A 13,535-nucleotide genomic window follows, 5' to 3' on the forward strand; every position below is an offset into this window, starting at 1 on the left:
AGAAAAAATGGATACAGCCCTCAAATTCCCTAGGTGAATCTATGTATTTAGGAAAAACAATGTAATGGAAAAGACAAAGCCTCCATTCCATTCTGACCTTCCCACTGGGGACCAAGTTCAGGTGGGTACCTAGAATTCCACTGGAACTTGAGAAGGACCATTCCTTATACCTATTGCTTCAGTGTTGCATAGCTTTGAACAATTTCAACAGTTATAAAAGCAAAGCATTGGACTCTGAACTTGCTACATCAATTCGTTTCTCAGTTCATGTGTGTGTGTGTGTGTGTGTGGACGGGGTTGGGGAAGCCATATACATTGCTATGATTTTTAATACTCAACTTCCAAGTGACCAATAGCAGTGTGCAGGTTAGTGACACACATGATGCTTCCTAAATACATTTCTGTAGTGAATAAATTAAGAAATCCCCTTGGTGAGTTCCTCCTAGCTCCCACCCCAGCCTTGACATGTCCCATAATTGCCCTAAAATCTCTAGCCCAAGGACTATCACTGTCTGTATATATAAATAGTTCTTTCTATAGACAATGTGCAGGTTGATAGTCACATCTCTGGTACAAGGGACATTAACACATTTTAAATTAATATTAAATTAATATAGTTATATTTAACAATTGCATACTATAGAAATAAAATTAAATATTGTCAGTGTCTCTTCAAGCATCTTTTTTTTTTTTTTTTTTTTTAACAACTTAGAGCCCTTGATCCACTTGGATGTGAGCTTTGTGCAAGGTGACAAATATCGATCTAGTTTCATTTCTCTACATGCACACTGCCAGTTAGACCAGTACAACTTATGGAAGATGCTTTGTTTTTTCCATTGTATATTTTTGGCCTCTTTGTCAAAGATCAAGTATCTGTAAGTGTGTAGTTTTATTTCTGGATCTTCAATTCTCTTCCATTGATCATCATATGTCTCTCTCTTTACCAACACCATGTAGTTTTTATCATTATTGTTTTGTAGTATACCTTGAGGTAAGGGATGGTGATTCTCCCAGAAGTTTTTTTATTGATGAATTTGAGAAGTTCTTTTCCCATGTCTTTGAAAAATAGTGTTGGGATTTTGATGGGAATTACATTGAATCTGTAGATTGCCTTTTGTAGGATGGTATATTTTTACTATGTTAAGTCTGCCAATCCATGAGCATGGGAGATTTCTCCATTTCCTGAGATCTTTGATTTCTTTCTTGAGAGACTTGAAGTTATTGTCATCCAGGTCTTTCACTTGTTTGGTTACAGTTACCCCAAGATATTTTATATTATTTTTGGCTATTGTGAAGGGAGTTGTTTCCCTAATTTCTTTCTCAGCCCATTTATCATTTGTATAAAAGGTGGCCACTGATTTGTTTGAGTTAATTTTATATCCAGCCACTTTGCTGAAGTTGTTTATCAGCTGTAGATGTTCTCTGGTAGAATTTTTGGGGTCGCTTATGCATACTATCATATCATCTGCAAATAGTGATATCTTGACTTCCTCCCTCCCAGTTTGTATCTCTTTGATCTTTTTTGTTGTCTTATTGTTCTGGTTAGAACTTTGAGTACTATGTTAAGCAGATTTGGGGAGAATGGGTATCCTTGTCTTGTCTCTGATTTTAGTGGGATTTCTTCAAGTATCTCTCCATTTAATTTGATATTGGCTGTTGGTTTGCAGTAAATTGCTTTTATTATATTCAGGTATTGGCCTTGAATTTCTGATCTCTCTAATACTTTTAAAATCAATCAGTGTTTTTTTTCTTCTTTTTTTTATTATTATTATTTTTATTAGATATTTTCTTTATTTACATGTAAATTTCTCCCTTCCCAGTTTCCCCTCTAAAAAACAAAGAAACAAACGAAAACGACAAAAACAAACCCCAGCTGCCTCCCCACTCCCCATGCCTGCCACCCCACCCTCTCCTGCTTATAGGCCCTGGCATTCCCCCACACTGGGGCACAGAACCTTCACAGGGCTGAGGTCCTCTCCTCCCATTGATGATCGAATTTGCAATCCTCCACTATACACACGCTGCCAGAGCAATCAGTCCCACTAAAAAAAAAAAAAAAAAAAAAAAAAAAAAAAAATCAATCAGTGTTGTATTTTGTCAAATGCTTTTTCAGCATCTAAGGAGATGATAAGGAGATGATCATGTAATTTTTTTTGAGTTTGTATATATAATGGTATATACACATATATATGTATATATATGTGTATATACATATATATATACATATATATATATATATATATATATATATAGAGAGAGAGAGAGAGAGAGAGAGAGAGAGAGTTTGTATGTATGTTAATGGACTTTTATATATAGAACCAACCTTGTATCCCTGGATTGAAGCCTACTTGATCAAGGTGAATGATGGTTTTAATGTGTTCTAGGATTCAGTTTGCAAGAATTTTATTGAGTACTTTTGCAGTGATATTCATAAGCAAAATTGGTCTGAAGTTCTTTTTTTTTGTTTTGTGTGTCCTTGTGTGGTTTAGATATCAGAGTAATTGTGACTTCATAGAATGAATTAGGTAGTGTTCCTTCTGTTTATATTTTATGGAACAGTTTGAGGAATACTGGTATTAGGTCTTCTTTGACAGTCTGGTAGAATTCTGCACTAAATCTATCTGTCCCTGGGCTTTTTTTGGTTGGGAAGTATTTAAAGGCTTCTTATATTTCCTTAGGCAATTTAGGCCTGTTTAGATAGTTTCTCTGCTCTTGATTTAACTTTGGAATGTGGTATCTGTTTAGAAAAATCATCTATTTCATCTAGATTTTTCAGTTTTGTTGAGTATAGGCTTTTGTATAGAATCTGATGATATTTTAAAATTTCTTTCCTTTCTTTTGTTATGTCTCTCTTTCCATTTCTGATTTTGTTAATTTGGATACTGCCTCTGAACCCTTTAGTTAGTTTGGCTAGGGGTTTATCTATCTTGTTGATTCTCTCAAAGAACCAGCTTTTGATTTTGTTGATTCTTTGAACTGTTCTTTTTGTTCCTGTTTGGTTGATTTCAGCCCTGAGTTTGACTATTTCCTGTTATCTACTCCTCTTGGGTGTGTTTATTTCTTTTTGTTCTAGAGCTTTCAGGTGTGCTATTAAATTGCTAGTATTGGATCTTTCCAATTTCTTTACCAAGGCATTTAGTACTTGCACTAAGCAGTCTTAGCACTGCTTTCATTGTGTCCCACAACTTTGGGTATGTTGTGTCACCATTTTCATTGAATTCCAGGAGGTCTTTAATTTCTTTCTTTATTTCTTCCCTGAACAAGTTATCATTGAATAGAGTGTTCCTCAGTTTCTGCATTTATGTGGGCTTTCTATTGTTTTTGTTGTTACTGAAGACCAGCCTTAGGCCACGGTGATCTGATAGGATGTATGAGATTATTTCAATACTCTTGTATCAGTTGAGGCCTGATTTGTGATCAAGTCCAAGTTGATTAAAGACTTCAACATAAAACCAGATACACTGAATCTAATAGAAAAGAAAGTACGAAGGAGTCTTGAACTCCTTGCACAGGGGGGAATTTTCTAAACAGAACTTCAATGTCTCATTGCTCTAACTAAGATCAAGAGTTGATAAATTGGACCTCATGAAACTGGAAAGCTTCTGTAAGGCAAAGGACATTGTCCATAGGACAAATTGGCAACCTACAGATTGGGGAAAAAATCTTCACTAACTCAACATCCAATAGAGGGCTAATATCTAAAATATATAAAGAACACAAGAAGCTAACCACCAAAACACCAAACAACCCAAACAAAACATGGGGTGTACAACTAAACAGAGAATTCAAAACTGAGGAATCTTGAATGGCTGAGAAGTACTTAAAGAGATGTTCAAAGTCCTTAGTGATCAGGGAAATGCAAATCAAAACAACCCTGAGATTCCACATTACACTAAACAGAATGGCTAAGATCAAAACCTCAGGTGACAGCACATGTTGGTGAGGATTTAGAGAAAGAGGAACACTTCTCCATTGTTGGTGGGATTGCAAACTGGTACAACTACTCTGGAAATCAATCTGAAGATTCCTCAGAAAATTGAAAATAGATCTATGTGAAGATCCAGCCATACCACTCTTGGGCATATACCCAAAAGATGACCCACATGTCACAAGGGCACGTGTTCCACTATGTTCATAGTGGCCTTATTTGTGATAGCCAGAAGCTAGAAACAACCCAGATGTCCCACAACAGAAAAATGGATAAAAAACCATGGTTCATTTACACATTGGAATATTAGTCAGCTATTAAGAATGAGGACACCCTGAGTTTGCAGGAAAGTGGATGGAATTAGAAAATATCCTGAGTGAGGTAACTCAGACCCAAAAGGACATACAAGCTCTGTACTTACTACTAAGTGGATATGGTCCAAAAAATGTACGGAATACCCAGGATATAATCCATAGAATGCAAAAAGGTTAACAAGCCAAAAGGCCTCAATCCATTTGGGAGGGAGAAGAAAGTGATCACAAGAGGGAGGAGGGAAAAGGGAGGAGGGTGGAGGGAGGAGAGAGGAGGAAGGAGGGAGGAGGGAGGGATCTGGGTGGGAAATGGGACAGGGAAGGGAACAGGAGAATATGATTAGGTATTAGGTGATAGGGGGAACAGGACTGAAGTCCTGAGGGCCAGCAGGAGGAATGGAAACAGGCAACCTCGGGAGGTAGGAGTTTGGGGAACCCTTCAGAATGCACCAGAGACCTGGGAGGTGAGAGACTCTCAGGAGTCAAAGGGAAAGACCTTAGATGAAATTCCCTGCAGAGAGGAGAGAGAACTTGTAGAACTCATCTCCAACAGAAAGACCAGGCATCAAGTGAGGCGTGGGGTTGCCATTGCACATTCGAAAGCTCTGACCAGAATTGTTCCTGCCTGAAAGAACTGCAGGGATAAAAAAATGGAGAAGATCCTGACGAAAAAGAGGTCTAGTGATAGACCCTATTTGGGATCAAGCTCAAGAGGAGACCCCAAGGCTATTGTGAGGCTATTGTGTGCTCACAACTGTTGGAGAATAGTGCTTATGACTGTTTTCCAAAAAGCCCAACAAGCAGCTGAGTCAGATGCAGATATTTGCATCCAAGCAATAGGTAGAAGCTGCTGACCCCTACGGTTGAATTAGGGAAAAGCTGGAAGAAGCAGAAGAGGAGGGTGATCTTGTAGGAGGATCAGCAGTCTCAACTAACCTGGACACCCCCACCCCAAGATCTCTCAAATACTGGACCACCAACTAGGCAGTATACACCAGCTGATACAAGGCCCCTAAAACATATATAGTGGAGGACTGTTGGTTCTGGACTCAGTCAGAGAAGATGTACCTAACCCTCAAGAGACTGGAGGCCCCAGGGAGTGAGGAGGTCTGGTGTGGTGGAGGGTAGGGAGAGGAGACATCCTCGTGGAGATGGGACATGGGTGGAGGTATGGGATGTGAAATAGTTAGAGGGTGGACTGAGAGGGGGAATAACATCTGGACTGTGAAAAAAGATTAAATAAAATTAAAAAACTAAAATAAATAAATAAGTAAGTAAATAATAAAAATTCAGAGTACCTAAGCCAGAATTTTAAGAAATTTACTCCTTAGCCTTTGGCTATAAAGTCACGTCTGTAACATTTCTCTTACTTCCTCTTCATAGTCTGATTGCAACTCTCAAACGGACATAAACAGTATAAGACTATATTTAAGTACAAGCCAAAAATAGGGGGTGGAATAGGCTGTATAATGGTAGAATATAAAACTAAAGAGGTCTCCCCAGAAACTTGAAAAGGGTGAAATCTGAAGGCATTAATTACATAGGGGTTCAAGAAGGCCTTCAGGTAAGAATATTCATTAGTCTCTAAATTTCTTCATTCAGTGTATCCCGGGGGGAAGGATGCACAGTAAGAGATTTGCCTTCAGATGATGTAGGCTTGATGAGTAAAGGGCTAAGCAGAGAGGCAACTTGGAAGCACGTCTGCACCTGCCTCAGTACCATGCCCAGACTTTAGTGGTTCCTGCTTTGGGTTGATGTGAAATGCATGAGAACATTAGGGTACAGAGTGAGCTCTGGGGCTGGCAGGCTCAGCATCGTAGGTGAATTTAGTGCAGATGAAAGTCTGTCCCAGACCCAGCAAGGAAGCAGCCCTAGACTGGGTCTTAACAAAATTTCCAGTTGGCTCACATATATGCTGACAAATACTAGATTACAAAAAACTGAGGTCAGGGAGTAGGGAGATGGACCAGTGGGTAGAGTAAGTGTGGGAACCTGAGTTTGGTGCACCAGGATCTACAGAAAAGCCAAGTCTGTGCCTATAATTCCAATTCTGGTAGGCTATGCCCAGGAGCAAAGACAAGAAGACTCTGAGGCTTGTTATCCAGTCCTAGCTAAAGTAGTGAGCTTTGGGCTCAGTGACAGTCTTAAAAATATAAGGAAAAATATGATGAAAAATTAGCCAGAGTATCTCCGGTCTCACTCATGTATAATACACACACACACACACACACACACACACACACACACACACACGCTCATACACATACACACTCATACACATACACACACACGCTCATACACATACACACTCATACACATACACACACACACTCATACACATACACATACATATACACACACATACACATGCATACACACACATACACACACATATGCACACACATACATACACACACGCTCATACACATACACCCATATGCATACATACACACACATACACACATATACACACATACACATACATACACAAACATACACGCACATACATACACATACACATACATACACACACATACACACATATACACACATACACATACATACACAAACATACACGCACATACATACACATACACATACATACACACACATACACGCACATACATACACATACACACATACACATGCTCATACACATACACACACATGCACACACATACACACACATACACACACACATGCACACACACACATACACACAGAGAAAGGGGGGAGAGACAGACAGAGAGACACACAGAAAAAAAAGAGAGAGAGGAGTTAGTCACTGACATGCAGTTAAATAAATGTATGTCGTTTAAAAAACTGGAAACTAGTCTTTATTTTCTCTTTTCTTGGAGCATTTATTTCATACTATGTGCATAGGTAGAATTTAAAGAATTCCTAATTAAAAATGACACTATTATCAAGCAGTATATATTCATCAAATATATCAATATAAGTATCAAATTATATTGTTTGGTATTTACTTCTTGGGATGAATTTACATAAAATTTTTATAATTTAACTCACTTATTTAAGTCACAACTTTTATTTATTTTCATTGGTTTATTTGGAAAGAAAAGTTCTTTCTGCAGGTCGCCGAGGCCCCACCATGGCAAGTGTACCCAATTTCAACTCAGCTTATTTTCAGAGTTATCGTTAGGGGAATAGTATCCAAATTTTTGCTTTCAAAGAATCAGTAGAAGCAATAAAAGAAGAGTAAATTAAAATAAGACTGTTCTAAAGATATGCAATATTCACATTCAAGCTAAGCTCTCTCCAGATGTTGGCTTCAGTCTCTTATCTTTACCAAACTTCATGTGCAGTTCTTGCTTGGCTGAGACAGTAGCCCACAGGTTTCATATTCTGCTGGTTAACTTAAAAACTAATCGGGAACAGACACAATAAGAATATTGTCAGAAGTATCAGGTTTCTCCCACCTTGTCTTGGAAGTGTCTAGGGCAGCCATTGGAAGTTAAAAAAAAATCACCTTTTCCTCTTTCAACTCTGGAATGTTCTATAACTATGTGGCCTGGCCATTGCTCTGTATACACATACATTGGCACTGTCTTTTGAACCTGATTCTCACAGGATTGTTTCTCTGACATGAATGAAGCACACAGAGCAGCCCTCACCTGTATCAGCTGTCTCCTGCAAAGGGTTTCAAACAAGTGAGTTTGACTGAGCAATTCACCTTCTAGAATCCAAGTGCCTAATATCAGACGGATATCAGGCTAATAGACACTGGGGATGATTTCCACGTGAACCATTCCACTGGATCAAGTTCCAGTCTGTTCTGCAAGGTGCCTCTGTTCTGGCCGTCGGCTGCCCGAATAGCAGGGAAAGCTTCCAGGAAGGTGGCTTCCAAGAGTTGCTGTCCTTAGCTCACCCCACAGTTCTGTTCTGTTCTGCTGAGACGGTGAACATCCCCTCCTAGTATTCAGGCAACAAACACCAGCATCACACATTGAGCCTAGTCACTAACATATCAGGTGATGTTTTAAAGTTCAGCCCTGCCCAACTAGCCTTCTCTGGTGAAAGGCCACCTGAGGTCATTGTACACTTCATCCACATCACTCTTTCCCAGCCATCTCCCAGCTTTAGCCCATTCTTGGAGTCTTTATATAACTTCTCTTCTGTTTCTTTTAATGACTGCAATTAAGATCATCGTATTTCTTTAAATTGATTATTCCAAGTGCCCAACATTCTTTACAAACAGAAATGCATTTTCTGTTTAGACTCTTTGCTGGATCTATACATCTATGTCATAGGCACGCTCTTCGTATGGGAAGGAGCCTTGTCTTTCCAGGTATATCTCAAGAGAACTCCATTTAAGATAATTTGTACTCAGGAGACAGGCAAACACAATATTCTTCATTTAACTGGTAACCCACTGATAGGAAGGCAATTCAAATTCAGATTTTCCTGCAGAATTTAAGGACACATGCTTCAGGACTGCAGAGGTCAGAGTTCCCATCCAAGTGATGACATCTGTGCAACTCTAGGGAAGATGCCCATGTCCACTGGGTCTCCATGCTTTATAATGTACACTAGACAAATACCTTTAGGGATCCTAGAAAAGGAACTATGTAGGAAATTTCTAGCCCAGACCCTAAAGCAGCCTGCATTCCACTGCTGACAGTTATTCAGTACAGGTTAGTAGAGTGACGGTTCTCCAAATGAGTAATCCAAGCAGGTCACTCTTCTCTGCTTTTACAGCACAGCCCGCAAAGCTGATGTCCTGGAACCTGTCCTTTCTCCTTTATGCCCTCATCCTCCAGCTCCTTTGCCCAGTGACAGGCTGCTGCTCAGTCACCCTCACTCCTCCCTGGTAGTGAATTTCATTCCATGTTGCTGCTATCAGGGCACTGGCCACCCCCTGTCCCCTGTTTGTACTTCTCCCCCTACCCTGCCACTGTTATCCTTGCTTCAGCTCCTTTACACCAATCTAAAAGTCTCCAGGGGAACTGTGTACTTTGACACCTGCTATGTCTGCAGCCTTGGGTTGGTATAGTGTGAGTTTTTAATAAAGAGTGAATGAATTAATAGTAAATGGATGAGTGAATAAATGACAACCATTAGACAACTGTCTAAAGAATAATAGCCAAACTCCAAGAAAAATGACATACAGTTACATTTATTTGCCAGGTCTGGTATGGCCTTGGTGGGGATAGAATGACACAATTCCTGCCCCTGGGATAGGGCCAGCAGGCTTGGGCCTCCATGAGTATTGGTGGCTACCATGAACATAAGGCTTGTTTGTATTATAATGAACATATTTTCATGTTCCTCTAAGAAATGTCCTCCCTATTAAAGTTCATGACTTCATGATAATCGGGAAGAGCATGTGTCCAGGAGGCAAAGGTGTGGATAATGTCTCAGCAAAATGGAAAACGCTGCAATGTTCAAGATGCTCCAACATGTAATAAGGACACATGCTCCACCATGTTCATAGCAGCCTTATTTATAATAGCCAGAAGCTGGAAAGAACCCAGATGTCTACTCAACTATTAAAAATGACCTCATGAAATTCTTAGGCAAATGGATGGAACTGGAAAATATAATCCTGAGTGAGGTAACCCAGTCACAAAAGAACATATAGAGTATGCACTCACTGATAAGTACATATTAGCCCAAAAGCTTGGAATACCCAAGATACAATTCACAGACCACGCGAAGCTCAAGAAGAAGGAAGACCAAGGTGTGGGTGCTTCGGTCCTTCTTAGAAAGGGGAACAAAATACTCACAGAAGCAAATATGGAGACAAAGTGTGGAGCAGAGACTGAAGGAAAGGCCATCCTGAGACCACCCCACCTGCAGATCCAGACAATATTGTGGATGCTAAAAAGTGCATGCTGACAGGAGCCTGGGGTTAGGATAATCAAAGGGAACCTGGAATAAATAACTGAATTGATATGTAAATAAAAAAAAAAAAACTAGGCTTTTGGTCTGCATGAGATCTGCTAGCAGAAAGGCATAGCAGTTCTTTTTTAGAAGTTTTCTCTAGTTAGAGTTGAGCTATCTGGAGATCTTTGGACAGCCAAATCAGCTCTTCAAGAATTTTTTTCCAACAGGATTTCTAGATCCCAAGAAATAACTTACAAAGTTGATACAGTCCTTTTAGAATTTTTCTGGCTTTCTGATTTTAATTGGAAAACCCAAGAATTACTTTAAGAATTTTTCTAACAAGATTTCTGACTTGGTCAGAACCTAGGCCACCAGCTTGGACCCACAATTTAACTTCCAGTCCTTTGTTTTCATTGTTCCCAAACACCCCTCTCTCAGGAATCCCACTACAAACTGAGGCTGGTCCTTGGGATTTATGATTTGGCATTCTTGTAATCACCTTTAAGTTTTCTTAAATTGCTGGAAGCTTGTCCCCAGAAATTTTTCGTCTTTGCTTCTTCACCCCTAAGATGCTGAATGGAATTTTTTCTCAACCCCTCTTTCCAATATATAGATGTAAAATCATGTTTGACATTCTTCCAATTCTTAAATCAACTGCCCAGTAGTCACAGAGATGTTAAGGGAATCTTTGCTTGAAAATATTATTAATAGCAAACTGTACTTTTACCCAGAACAGCATTCCTCATGGATTTTAACCTAAGAATTTCCTACATTTATAGGCCTATAATTTGGACTGATTGATGATGGTCTGTGACATAGAAATAACCTTTACATTATAATTTATACTCTACCAACAAAGGAAAGACAGTTAGAGATAAGATATATTTATTTTGTTAAAGAAATCATAGTTCTAAATAAGAAAACCCAAATTAAATCACATAAAAAATAACATAAAAATCACAAAGATGAAAAACTGACTCATAACTTAAAGAGAAGGGGTTGGGGGAGAAAAATTCAAGGGTAGAACTACAGGGTTTAGTAGCTGACAACTGTGTGATTTTCCAAGTATTCATCTTGTGTTTGTGATACAGCATCTTACTATAAATGTTTTAGTGGCGCATTTTAATCTCAGTTTGTGTACACATTTTTGATGATCCCACACTAAAAATATTTTTAGTAGTTTTTGGTGGGCAATCAGTGTCCCCTATGTTTCTATTTTTTCTCTCACCATAAACTCACTCTGTACATCTGGTTTCATTTGTAATGAATCCTTAAAATTTCTTGATGATCAGTGCTAATTCTGAAGCTTGATTGGATTTCATAAGTAACAACTGCCTTAGAAACAAAGAAATTGAGAAGACTGAGGCATAGATGGAGAGAATCCCTGCTTTTGAGTGTACTCAGTGAAAGCAATGTTTATGTCAGAAGCTAAGGATGAATTCAATAGACTAAACAGTCAATTGTAAATGGTTGGCTTTTAAAATGCTACACAGCCACACACCATTCAAGTAAACACCAAATGCAGTCAATGCCACCTTAATGATGGAGTTAATATGACCCCAGAATGAATCAATTCTAAGGTCCCACCAATACTACTATACGTTGTACAGAAAACTCTTTGCTTTTGTGTATGACTTAGAGCAAATGTTAACCCTTGAGCTCGCAGGTAGTATGCTAGACTTATTTTTACAGTACAAACTCAGATGCCAAACCTGGGTGTGGAGCTCCCATGTAAGCCACTTCCAAGCTTTGAAAAGAACACAAAGAACTGAGGCCATACATGTACACACACACACACACACACACACACACACACACACACACACGCCTGAAGTTTTAAAATTTCTGTATCCCACATACTTCTACAGATATATTTACCTGCTTCCATAGTGATTTTATTTCCTCTGATTGACTTGTAACTAAGTTAAAAATGAACATATTGAACAATGTTCATCTACTCTTATATGAACTTTCTTAGTTCTAACCATAAGTTCACATGTCTGATTTGCTTAAAGTGGACAGGCTTTCATTCTTTTGTACTTAGAACCCAGAACTCCTGTTTTATTTTCAAAGATAGTACATATAAATCTTTTCTTGTATCAAAATCCTATTTAGTGGGTATATTTCACTTCCAAAGAATATTTGGAATTGACCTGTTTATATGTAAATGTAGCTGCTTAAAATAGTTGGCATGGTCTCTGAAGCTAGACCATTCTCACAGAATTCCAACTTCTTGGAATTTGAGTCTCTAAAGAAAAAGGTCCATTTCACTTTCTGATGTTTTCTTGGCATTTTTCTTCCACATTAGTGAGTTTACACTGTTTGCTGAAAATGTTAGGAGATTACTCAGTGCCACCCATTTGTTTTTTTTGTTTTTGTTTTTGTTTTTTTTTTATTAGATATTTTCTTTATTTACATGTAAATTTCTCCATTCCCAGTTTCCCCTCCAAAAAACAAAGAAACAAACAAAAACAACAAAAGCAAATCCCTGTTGCCTCCCACTTCCCCATGCCTGCCACCCCACCCTCTCCCACTTATTGGTCCTGGCATTCCCCTACACTGGGGCACAGAACTTTCACAGGGCCCAGCTCCTCTCCTCCTATTGATGATCAAATTGCAATCCTCTACTATACACATACTGCCAGAACAATCAGACTCCTCCATGTGCAGTCCTTGGTTGGTGGTTGAGACCCTGGGAGCTCTGAGGGTACTAGTTAGTTCATATTGTTGTTTTTCCTAAGGCGCTGCAAACCCCTCAGCTCCATTGGCCCTTTCTCTAACTCCTTTACTGGGGACCCTGTACTCAGATCAATAGATGTCTGTGAGCCTCTACATCTGTATTAGTCAGGTACTGTCAGAGCATCTCAGGAGATAGCTATATTTAGACTGAATGCCACCCATTTGTAATGTGCAAAGAGGAGAGAAAAATAAAACATGAATATGGAGTTAAAATATGTTTTCAATGTTCTAGTAAAAAAACAGGTACAAAAATATGTATCATTAAATTCTAACACAGTTTTCATGTAGTATTTAAAGTGTCAGGGAAGCAACTTTCATGGTTATCAGTGTGTCATTTTAATCTACTGAAAAACATTACTTACAGGCCAGTTTGTCATTTCTGATGCAATTACTATTCCGCAACCACCTGAATTAAAACTTTGATAGCCACAACCCCATTCAATTAGAATTACTACAAAAACTATATCATTAAAAACACAGCCTCACTTATCTAAAACTTCACAATTGTTCAGATTAAAGTTGACAAATGGATTCTTACACATTTTATAGGGGAAAATGTGAGATAGAAAAGGCCTCCTCAAATTACATTTTTGAAACTTGATTACTGGAAAAATAAGTCTAAAGAAGCATTAAGAAGCTGCAGCAAACTGGTACAACCACTCTGGAAATCAGTTTGGCGGTTCCTCCGGAAATTGGACATAGCTCTACCG

At 38.7% G+C, this 13,535-nt stretch overlaps 1 non-coding gene across 1 annotated transcript; it reads left to right on the forward strand.

Moving 5' to 3' along the window:
* The first annotated feature begins 10,342 nt into the window (after window positions 1-10,342).
* Window positions 10,343-10,401, forward strand: LOC116089575. The gene has a single exon (XR_004118363.1). It is a non-coding gene; the product is annotated as a U7 small nuclear RNA (small nuclear RNA).
* The last annotated feature ends 3,134 nt before the right edge of the window (window positions 10,402-13,535 follow it).

This window comes from Mastomys coucha, unplaced genomic scaffold, assembly GCF_008632895.1.
Source record: "Mastomys coucha isolate ucsf_1 unplaced genomic scaffold, UCSF_Mcou_1 pScaffold14, whole genome shotgun sequence".
Taxonomy (NCBI): domain Eukaryota; kingdom Metazoa; phylum Chordata; class Mammalia; order Rodentia; family Muridae; genus Mastomys; species Mastomys coucha.